Source organism: Salvelinus sp. IW2-2015, unplaced genomic scaffold (genome assembly GCF_002910315.2).
Source record: "Salvelinus sp. IW2-2015 unplaced genomic scaffold, ASM291031v2 Un_scaffold7417, whole genome shotgun sequence".
Taxonomy (NCBI): domain Eukaryota; kingdom Metazoa; phylum Chordata; class Actinopteri; order Salmoniformes; family Salmonidae; genus Salvelinus; species Salvelinus sp. IW2-2015.
Genome location: NW_019948677.1, coordinates 3,311 through 14,292, shown reverse-complemented (window position 1 = coordinate 14,292; position 10,982 = coordinate 3,311). Strand labels below are relative to the sequence as shown.

Below are 10,982 nucleotides of genomic sequence, written 5' to 3'. Positions count from 1 at the left end.
TGTACCATGACTATTGTCCAGGTTTGAACCTGCGGGAGCTAGGACCCTGGACCTGTCACATGAGGTGGATGGTCTGGGGTGATGGCCTCGTCGGGACACCGTTAACGTCTTCTTTCACGAGACGGTAACGTGTTTGTGGGTGAGGGGGGGGGTCTTTCACGAGAAGGCAACGTGTTGTGGGTGAAGGGGGGGGTTTCTTCACGAGATGGTCAACGTGTTTGTGGGTGGGGGGGTCTTTCTTCAACGAAGGTAACGTGTTTTGTGGGTGAAGGGGGGAGTGTCTTCTTCCAGAGAGGTAACGTGTTGTGTGGTGAGGGGGGGGTTTTCCACGAGAGGTAAGTGTTTGTGGTGAGGGGGGGGGGTCTTCCACGAGAGGTAACGTGATTTTTGGGGTGAGGGGGGGGGGGGTTCTTCCCACGAGAGTTAACGTTTTGTTGTGGGGGTGGTCTTCCAACGAGAGGTAAGTGTTTTGTGGGGTGGGGGGGGGTCTTCTCACGGAGGTAACGTGTTTGTGGGTGGGGGGGGGGGTCTTCCCACGAGAGTAACAGTGTTTTTGTGGGGTAAGGGGGGGGGGGGGGTCTTTCCCATGAGAGTAAGTGTTTTGTGGGTGAGGGGGGGGGGGGGGGTTCCAGAGAGGAACGTGTTTAAGGGTGAGGGGGGCGGGGTCTTCCCACGAGAGGTTCACGTGTTTGTGGGTGAGGGGGGGGGTCTTCCACGAGAGGTAACGTGTTTGTGGGTGAGGGGGGGTCTTTTCCACGAGAGGTAACGTGTTTGTGGGTGGGGGGGGGGTCTTCTTCACGAGAGGTAACGCGCGACCCTAAACTATGTGTCTAACCTATATTAACCTCTCTCTTCCTCTCTCTCTCGCTTTCTCTTTCTCTTTCTCTCTCTCTCTCTCTCTCTTCTCTCTCTCTCTCTCTCTCTCTTCTTTCTTCTCTCTCTCTCTTCTCTCTCTATCACCCTCTCTCTCTCTCTTCTCTCCCTCTATCTCTCTCTCTCTCTTCTCTCGCCTCATCTTCTCCCTCTTCCACCTCTCTCTCCTCCACTCCCCTTCTCGCTCTCACATCTCTTTAGTCTCTCTCTTCTCTCTCGTCCATAGTCTCTCCTCCTCTCCCCTTCCTCTCTCGTCTCTCTCTCCCTCTTCGCTCTCCTGTCTCTGTCTCTGTTCTGTTTCTGTCTCCAGGTATAAGCTGATGGAAACTGTATCTGTTTATACAGTGATGGGAGTGTTCCCAGCTTGGTCATCCTGTCCATGGTGAGAACACTTTTAGTCATCAAACTCCAAAATGCTCAAATCGGGGATATTGACTTGCATTGGTTTTGGGGCAAACATGCTAAAAAGTTTAGCATTTTAAGACGGTGGCTAGTAAACGAAACCAAAGCATCGAATGCTTTCTCTTGTCCGTAGACTGCTTACTGGGTAAGAACCAGTAATGTTGATCATAAATACACATGGGACTTTATATATAATTTAAGACAAGTTCTTTACAAATTGGTAAAATGAAACAACAAAACAGTAGTCAAAAGAAAACCAACAAAGCTAAACAGAAAGCAAAGAGAATGGTGGGCTCAAGGAAGGGAAAAGAGTGTGATGGATCAGTGTATGAATGACCATGTTTGAGAGAAAATGTAATTTGGGTGGACTGCCCTTTAACCCTTTTGTCCCCTTGTAGCGGACCGTGAGGGCTGTGTGAGTTGTTAGTGGCGGTGCCTGTTACTGTCTGGGCAATGGTGTTCTTCAAGAGTGATGGCCTCGTGTTCGCCCATGCCATCTGGCACCTGTTTGTTGCCATGGGGAGCAGGCGTCCATTACTACGCGCATTACCGATACCTCTACGCCAGCAGCCATCAGATGAAGACATCCAGATGACAACGGGGACCGGGGGCGAGGGGTGATGACGTCACAGGAAGTTGAAGGAGGAGTGGACTTGTGATGTCAAGAAAGGAGCGATGGAGAGAGATGAAATAGAACCATAGAAACATGGAGAGATGACAATAAGAACCATAGAAACGTGGAAGATGAGAATAGAACCATAGAAACATGGAGAGATGTGACTAGAACCATAGAAAATGAAGAGATGAGAATAGAACCATAGAGAAACATGGAGAGATGAGAATAGAACCATAGAAACATGGAGAGATGAGAATAGAACCATAGAAACATGGAGAGATGAGAATAGAACATAGAAACTGGAGAGATGTGAATAGAACATAGAACATGGAGAGATGAGAATAGAAACATAGAACATGGAGAGATGAGAATAGAACCATAGAAACGTGGAGAGATGAGATAGAACATAGAAACATGGAGAGATTGTGAATAGAACAATAGAAACATGGAGAGATTTTTTTATTTCACCTTTATTTAACAGGTAGGCCAGTTGAGAACAAGTTCTCATTTACAACTGCGAAATCACTGGTTTATGTGTCCTGGAAGACAGGATGTAAATCACTGGTTTAATGTGTCCTGGACAGACAGGATGTAAATCACTGTTTTATGTTTGTCCTGGACAGACAGGATGTATATCACTGGTTTATGTTTCCTGGACAGACAGGATGTACAATCACTGGTTTATGTGTCCTGGACAGACAGGATGTAGAGTTAGTTATGTAACCCTCCGTGTAGTGTGTGTGGTAGAGTAGTCTAGAAGTGACAGACGGTGAAGGTGTTTCTCCTGATTGTACTACTATTACATTCCAGTCTAGTGAAGGTATTATCCTACTACAGCCAATATTACTACTACTACTATAATAATTATTATAAGTATTACTACTACTACTATTATTATTATTGTTATTATTATTATTACTACTACTACTATTATTATTATTGTTATTATTATTACTATTATTATTATTATTATTATTGTTGTTGTTATTATTATTATTATTATTACTATTATTATTATTATTACTATTATTATTATTATTATTATTATTATTATTATTATTATTGCTGTTATTATTATTGCTATTATTATTAGTGGTGCACCGATATGACATTTTTGGCCGATACGGATATCCAATATTTTCCTAGTTAAATAAAGGTTACACACACGCCACACTGACCAAAAGGTTATTTAGTTGGCATTTACGTATGTCCCCATTAACAGTAAAACATCATCAAAACATATTTCTTTCACTTACTTGCTGTGCTGTTTCGTTGTTCGTTTGTTCAGTTGTTTCATTCTCAACCAGGATTTCTATGGAACGCCGTTTGGGTCTTTGCGTGTCAAAAAATATACTATTTAACACTTTTTGACGTGTCAAATAACACCATTTAACGTGTCAAATAAGCTTGTTGACCAATTAGGACCAGACTATGACTGCACGTCACATAATAATTGAATGCGTTCATACATTATTTTAACGTAGTGTAATCAATGTGTAATAACTATCACTCGTATTTCATATGTCACAACGATTCATCGATACGAATGCTACGATGCCGGTAAACTCGCGCAGCTACAGTGCTGGTCATTAAAAAAAGCTAGCTAGCTCATGGATGCAAACAATGTTCTTCCTCAAAAACATAGCAAAACAACATCTGTTTCAGTAGCTATGGTTAGCTAGCGAACTATATAGCTAGGTGTCATCATCTAAAATAACCTTAATTTTATTTCACCTTTATTTAACCAGGTAGGCTAGTTGAGAACAAGTTCTCATTTACAACTGCGACCTGGCCAAGATAAAGCAAAGCAGTGCGACAAAAAAACAACAGAGTTACACGTGGGATAAACAAAAGTACAGTCAATAACACAATATAAAAAGTCTATATACAGTGTGTGCAAATGATGTAAGATTAGGGAGGTAAGGCAATAAATAGGCCATAGTGGCGAAATAATTACAATTTCCCATTAACACTGGAGTGATAGATGTGCAGATGATGATGTGCAAGTAGAGATACTGGGGTGCAAAAGAGCAAAAAATAAATAACAATATGGGGATGTGGTAGTAGGGGGGGCTATTTACAGATGGGCTGTGTACAGGTGCAATGATCTGTAAGCTGCTCTGACAGCTGGTGCTTAAAGTTAGTGAGGGAGATATGAGTCTCCAGCTTCAGTGATTTTCGCAATTCGTTCCAGTCATTGGCATCAGAGAACTGGAAGGAAGGAAAGGCGGCCAAAGGAGGTGTTGGCTGTCGGGATGACTAGTGAAATATACCTGCTGGAGGGGGCTTTGGTGACAAAACGGATGGCACTGTGATAAACTACATCCAATTTGCTGAGTAGTGTTGGAGGCTATTTTGTAAATGACATCGCCGAAGTCGAGGATCGGTAGGATAGTCAGGTTTTACGAGGGTATGTTTAGCAGCATGAGTGAAGGAGGCTTTGTTACGAAATTGGAAGCCGATTCTAGATTTAATTTTGGATTGGAGATGCTTAATGTGAGTCTGGAAGGAGAGTTTACAGTCTAACCAGACACCTGGGTGTTTGTAGTTGTCCACATATTCAATATGTCTCAATATGTTTTGCTCACTTCAATAGTGTCTTTGGTTTTTCTCAGAGGAACTGAGAGGAATGCCATCAATACTATTATCATTCTGTATATTATTATTATTATGTTGTCGTATTCCAATACATGACCTCTCCTGCCCTTCGCCCCTGTCCTTTATTCTGGCAGCAGAAAGCCCTTCCCAACCACTGATCTGTCAGCAGCAGAAAAGCCCTTTCCCAACCACTGATCTGACAGCAGCAGAAAGCCCTTCCCAACCACTGATCTGTCAGCAGCAGAAAGCCCTTCCCAACCACTGCCCTGCAGCAGCAGAAAGCCCTTCCCAACCACTGATCTGTCAGCAGCAGAAAGCCCTTCCCAACCACTGATCTGTCAGCAGCAGAAAGCCCTTCCCAACCACTGATCTGCAGCAGCAGAAAGCCCTTCCCAACCACTGATCTGTCAGCAGCAGAAAGCCCTTCCCAACCACTGATCTGTCAGCAGCAGAAAGCCCTTCCCAACCACTGATCTGTCAGCAGCAGAAAGCCCTTCCCAACCACTGATCTGTCAGCAGCAGAAAGCCCTTCCCAACCACTGATCTGTCAGCAGCAGAAAGCCCTTCCCAACCACTGATCTGACAGCAGCAGAAAGCCCTTCCCAACCACTGATCTGTCAGCAGCAGAAAGCCCTTCCCAACCACTGATCTGTCAGCAGCAGAAAGCCCTTCCCAACCACTGATCTGTCAGCAGCAGAAAGCCCTTCCCAACCACTGATCGTTCAGCAGCAGAAAGCCCTTCCCAACCACTGATCTGCAGCAGCAGAAAGCCCTTCCAACCACTGATCTGTCAGCAGCAGAAAGCCCTTCCCAACCACTGATCTGACAGCAGCAGAAAGCCCTTCCAACCCTGCCTGTCAGCAGAAAGCCCTTCCCAACCGCTGCCCTGTCAGCAGCAGAAAGCCCTTCCACCACTGATCTGTCAGCAGCAGAAAGCCCTTCCCAACCACTGATCTGTCAGCAGCAGAAAGCCCTTCCCACCACTGATCTGTCAGCAGCAGAAAGCCCTTCCCAACCACTGATCTGTCAGCAGCAGAAAGCCCTTCCCAACCACACTGATCTGTCAGCAGCAGAAAGCCTTCCCACCACTGATCTGTCAGCAGCAGAAAAGCCCTCCCAACCACTGATCTGTCAGCAGCAGAAGCCCTTCCCAACCGCTGATCTGACAGCAGCAGAAAGCCTTACCACTATCTGTCAGCAGCAGAAAGCCTCCCAACCACTGATCTGTCAGCAGCAGAAAGCCCTTCCCAACCACTGATCTGTCAGCAGCAGAACCCTTCCACAACCCCTGATCTGTCAGCAGCAGAAAGCCCTTCCCAACCCTGATCTGTCCGCAGCAGAAAGCCCTTCCCAACCACTGATCTGTCAGCAGCAGAAAGCCCTTCCCAACCACTGATCTCGACAGCAGCAGAAAGCCTTCCCAACCACTGATCTGTCAGCAGCAGAAAGCCTTCCCAACCACTGCTGACAGCAGCAGAAAGCCCTTCCCAACCACTGATCTGTCAGCAGCAGAAAGCCCTTCCCAACACTGATCTGTCAGCAGCAGAAAGCCCTTCCCAACCACTGATCTGTCAGCAGCAGAAGCCCTTCCCAACCACTGATCTGACAGCAGCAGAAAGCCCTTCCCAACCACTGATCTGTCAGCAGCAGAAAGCCCTTCCCAACCACTGATCTGTCAGCAGCAGAAAGCCCTTCCCAACCACTGATCTGTCAGCAGCAGAAAGCCCTTCCCAACCACTGATCTGTCAGCAGCAGAAAGCCCTTCCCAACCACTGATCTGTCAGCAGCAGAAAGCCCTTCCCAACCACTGATCTGACAGCAGCAGAAAGCCCTTCCCAACCACTGATCTGTCAGCAGCAGAAAGCCCTTCCCAACCACTGATCTGTCAGCAGCAGAAAGCCCTTCCCAACCACTGATCTGTCAGCAGCAGAAAGCCCTTCCCAACCACTGATCTGTCAGCAGCAGAAAGCCCTTCCCAACCACTGATCTGACAGCAGCAGAAACCCTTCCCAACCACTGATCTGTCAGCAGCAGAAAACCCTTCCCAACCACTGATCTAGCAGCAGAAAGCCCTTCCCAACCTGCCTGTCAGCAGCAGAAAGCCCTTCCCAACCCTTGCTGTCAGCAGCAGAAAGCCCTTCCCACCACTGATCTGTCAGCAGCAGAAAGCCCTTCCCAACCACTGATCTGTCAGCAGCAGAAAGCCTTCCCAACCACTGATCTGTCAGCAGCAGAAAGCCCTTCCCAACCCCTGATCTGACAGCAGCAGAAAGCCCTTCCCAACCACTGATCTGACAGCAGCAGGAAGCCCTTCCCAACCACTGATCTGTCAGCAGCAGAAAGCCCTTCCCAACCACTGATCTGTCAGCAGCAGAAAGCCTTCCCACCACTGATCTGTCAGCAGCAGAAAAGCCCTTCCCAACCCCTGATCTGCAGCAGCAGAAAGCCCTTCCCAACCACTGATCTGACAGCAGCAGAAAGCCCTTCCCAACCACTGATCTGTCGCAGCAGAAAGCCCTTCCCAACCACTGATCTGTCAGCAGCAGAAAGCCCTTCCCAACCACTGATCTGACAGCAGCAGAAAGCCCTTCCCACCCCTGATCTGTCAGCAGCAGAAAGCCCTTCCAACCACTGATCTGACAGCAGCAGAAAGCCCTTCCCAACCACTGATCTGTCAGCAGCAGAAAGCCCTTCTCAACCGCTGATCTGTCAGCAGCAGAAATCCCTTCCCAACCACTGATCTGTCAGCAGCAGAAAGCCCTTCCCACCACTGATCTGTCAGCAGCAGAAAGCCCTTCCCACCACTGATCTGTCAGCAGCAGAAAGCCCTAACCCTCCCACCTGGACCTCCCCGACCTCACACTGCTGTGTTTTATAGCACACTACCACAGTGACCTCCTGACCCGGACACGGTGACCCCCGACCTCACACTGCTGTGTTTTATAGCACACTACCACAGTGACCTCCTGACCTGGACACAGTGACCCCCGACCTCACACTGCTGTGTTTTATAGCACACTACCACAGTGACCTCCTGACCCTGACCCAGTGACCCCCGACCTCGGACTGCTGTGTTTACACAGACAGTATTGTAACACGGATGTAGCATTAAAACACATAGGCCTATGTAACATGTGTGTAACATGTATGTGCTCTGCTGTAGGGGCACACTATCCTGTAGTGTTCTTAGGCCCCCCCCCCTCAAGATTCAGAAATAGCACCCTATTCCCAATATAGTGCACTACTTTCTTTTGATATGCGGGAGACCTGAGTTAGAATCACCGCCTGCCGCAGAACCCTCGCTCTGTTGCCATGGCGATGCCTTTTGATATGCGGGACACCTGAGTTAGAATCACCGCCTGTCGCAGAACCCTCGCTCTGTTGCTATGGCGATGCCCTAAATAAGCTAGGGTACCAAACCCGTCCCTCCTTCCCTCCACTGCTCACTAGAAAAGATAACTTGTCTTGTGTATTACGTCTTGTTGTTTCTTCTCCTTGGTGTCGTTAAACCAGTGTTCCTGATTCATGTGGTCAATATACTGATGTTGTTGTTGTGATTCTGAGTTGTTATTATTATTCTATTTCAGTATTGCTCTTTTAATGATGAGTCAGTTTGTGAATGAACTGGCCGACAACAGATGTACAAACGGAACCAATCACTTTAGACTAGGAGCCGTACGCAGACCAATCACACGTCAGAATAGGAGACGTACGGTTGGTCACCAGTTTGGGATGGTATAGACTGCTCTTAATGCCGCAGTCTGTGATTTAGCTCCTCCCCCGTGGTCCCACAGACGGGAATGCACAAACAATCAACACTCAGGGAGTAGGACTAACAGAGTGTCAGTAGGCAGTAGGACTAACAGAGTGTCAGTAGGGAGTAAGACTAACAGAGTGTCAGTAGGGAGTAGGACTAACAGAGTGTCAGTAGGGAGTAGGACTAACAGAGTGTCAGTAGGGAGTAGGACTAACAGAGTGTCAGTAGGAGTAGGACTAACAGAGTGTCAGTAGGCAGTAGGACTAACAGAGTGTCAGTAGGGGAGTAGGACTAACAGAGTGTCAGTAGGAGAGGGACTAACAGAGTGTCAGTAGGGAGTAGGACTAACAGAGTGTCAGTAGGGAGTAGGACTAACAGAGTGTCAGTAGGGAGTAGGACTAACAGAGTGTCAGTAGGGAGTAGACTAACAGAGTGTCAGTAGGGAGTAGGCTAACAGAGTGTCAGTAGCAGTAGACCTAACAGAGTGTCAGTAGCCAGTAGGACTAACAGAGTGTCAGTAGGGAGTAGGACTAACAGAGTGTCATAGGGAGTAGGACTAACAGAGTGTTCAGTAGGGAGTAGGACTAACAGAGTGTCAGTAGGGAGTAGGACTAGCAGGAGTGTCAGTAGGCAGTAGGACTAACAGAGTGTCAGTAGGGTGTAGGACTAACAGAGTGTCAGTAGGGAGTAGGACTAACAGAGTGTCAGTAGGCAGGTAGGACTAACAGAGTGTCAGTAGGATGTAGGACTAACAGAGTGTCAGTAGGAGTAGACTAACAGAGTGTCAGTAGGCAGTAGGACTAAAAGAGTGTCAGTAGGGAGTAGACTAACAAGAGTGTCAGTAGGGCGTAGGACTAACAGAGTGTCAGTAGGGAGTAGGACTAACAGAGTGTCAGTAGGGTGTAGGACTAACAGAGTGTTCTACTGCCACAGACCGACTGGTGTTCTCCCAGTCCTTATAACGGACGGTTATTACACATCATAGACAGGTCATAGATGGGTCATAGAGGTGTCATAGACGGGTCATAGAGATGTCATAGATCATAGACAGGTCTTAGAGGTGTCATAGACAGGTCTTAGAGGTGTCATAGACAGGTCATAGAGGTGTCATAGACAGGTCATAGAGGTGTCATAGACAGTCATAAGATTCATTGACAGCCATAGAGGTGTAATAGACCGTTCATAGACAGGTCATATAGAGGTTATAGACTGTCACAGCAGTGTCATAGACTGGTCACAGCAGTGTCATAGACTGGTCACAGCAGTGTCATAGACTGGTCACAGCAGTGTCATAGACTGGTCACAGCAGTGTCATAGACTGGTCACAGCAGTGTCATAGACTGGTCACAGCAGTGTCATAGACAGCTCATAGAGGTGTCATAGACAGCTCATAGAGGTGTCATAGACAGCTCATAGAGGTGTCATCGATAGAGCAACCATACATGTCTGTCAGATCTCTGTTATGTATCTCATAGATCAGACAGACATGTTTAGAGCGTAAGACAGGTTAACATGTTATAGAACTATAAAAGACTTGTTATGAACATGTAATAACTGGTCTACGGCACTGAGTCTGTCTCTACTGCCACAACACCAGACCTGTTATACCATGATATAAGTATGTTATGAACATGTTATGAACATGTTATAGATGTTTAATAAGGGTAGTAGTCAGTCTCCTCTACTGCCACAACACCAGACCTGTTATACCATGATATAAGTATGTTATGAACATGTTATGAACATATTATAGGTGTTTAATAAGGTAGTCAGTCTCTCTACTGCCACAACACCAGACCTGTATACCATGATATAAGTATGTTATGAACATATTATAGGTGTTTAATAAGGGGTAGTCAGTCTCTCTACTGCCACAACACTGCCTCAGACGTTGCCATGGATGTGTTTTCTAATGTAAATAAGTCACTCCCACTTTCTACACTGCCATGGGCCTTTATAAACCCTCTTCATCCTCTTCATAGGAGCTCTATAACAGCCTGCATTACTACTCCATACATAGTGGTTATAAGTGTTTATAATTATAAGTGTTTCTGTGGAGCTGGCCACTGGGCTGGACTACCATCTACAGAGAGCAGGGTTTTGTTTCCACCAAGCAGTAACACACCTGTTGATTCTATTTAATATTACTGTGATGATGAAGATGATGATGTGTTTTTCTATGTGTCTGTCATTTTAATTACAAGCTTTTATATCAGTGAGATTCAGTCTACTGTGGTTATTATGATGTCTGTCTGTCTACTCTCTGTCTGCCTGTCTGCTCTGTTTTCTACCTATCTGTCTGCTCTCTGTCTGCCTGTCTGCTCTGTTTTCTACCTATCTGTCGGTCTGCCTGTCTGCTCTCTTCGTCTGTTTTCTGTCTGTCTGTCTGTCTGTCTGCTCTCTCTGTCTGTCTGTCTGCTCTTTGTCTGTCTGCCTGTCTGTCTTTTCTACCTGTCTGCTCTGCCTGTCTGTCTGTTTCTACCTGTCTGCTCTGCCTGTCTGTCTGTCTGCTGCTCTGCCTGTCTGTCTGTTTTCTACCTGTCTGCTCTGCCTGTCTGTCTGTCTGTTTCTACCTGTCTGCTCTGCCTGTCTGTCTGTTTTCTACCTGTCTGCTCTGCTCTGCCTGTCTGTCTGTCTGTTTCTACCTGTCTGCTCTCTGTCTGCCTGCCTGTCTGATCTGTTTCCTAACTGTTTGTCTGCTCTCTGCCTGTCTATCTGTTTCCTAACTGTTTGTCT

General features: G+C 46.7%; 1 long non-coding RNA gene and 1 pseudogene across 3 annotated transcripts; both read left to right on the top strand.

Annotated features, from left to right (window-relative positions):
- Positions 1–14: 14 nt before the first annotated feature.
- Positions 15–3,146, top strand: LOC139027093 (monocyte to macrophage differentiation factor 2 pseudogene; annotated as a pseudogene).
- A 3,862-nt stretch (positions 3,147–7,008) lies between these two features.
- LOC139027094 (uncharacterized) lies at positions 7,009–10,467 on the top strand. Of its 3 annotated transcripts, XR_011479130.1 has the most exons (5): positions 7,009–8,523; positions 8,712–8,757; positions 8,874–8,961; positions 9,042–9,372; positions 9,413–10,467. It is a non-coding gene; the product is annotated as an uncharacterized lncRNA (long non-coding RNA). The 3 variants fall into 3 exon arrangements; XR_011479131.1 differs by lacking the exons at positions 7,009–8,523; positions 8,712–8,757 and having other exon boundaries at positions 8,824–8,961; positions 9,042–9,141; positions 9,844–10,467; XR_011479129.1 differs by lacking the exons at positions 7,009–8,523; positions 8,712–8,757 and having other exon boundaries at positions 8,824–8,961.
- Positions 10,468–10,982: the final 515 nt, after the last annotated feature.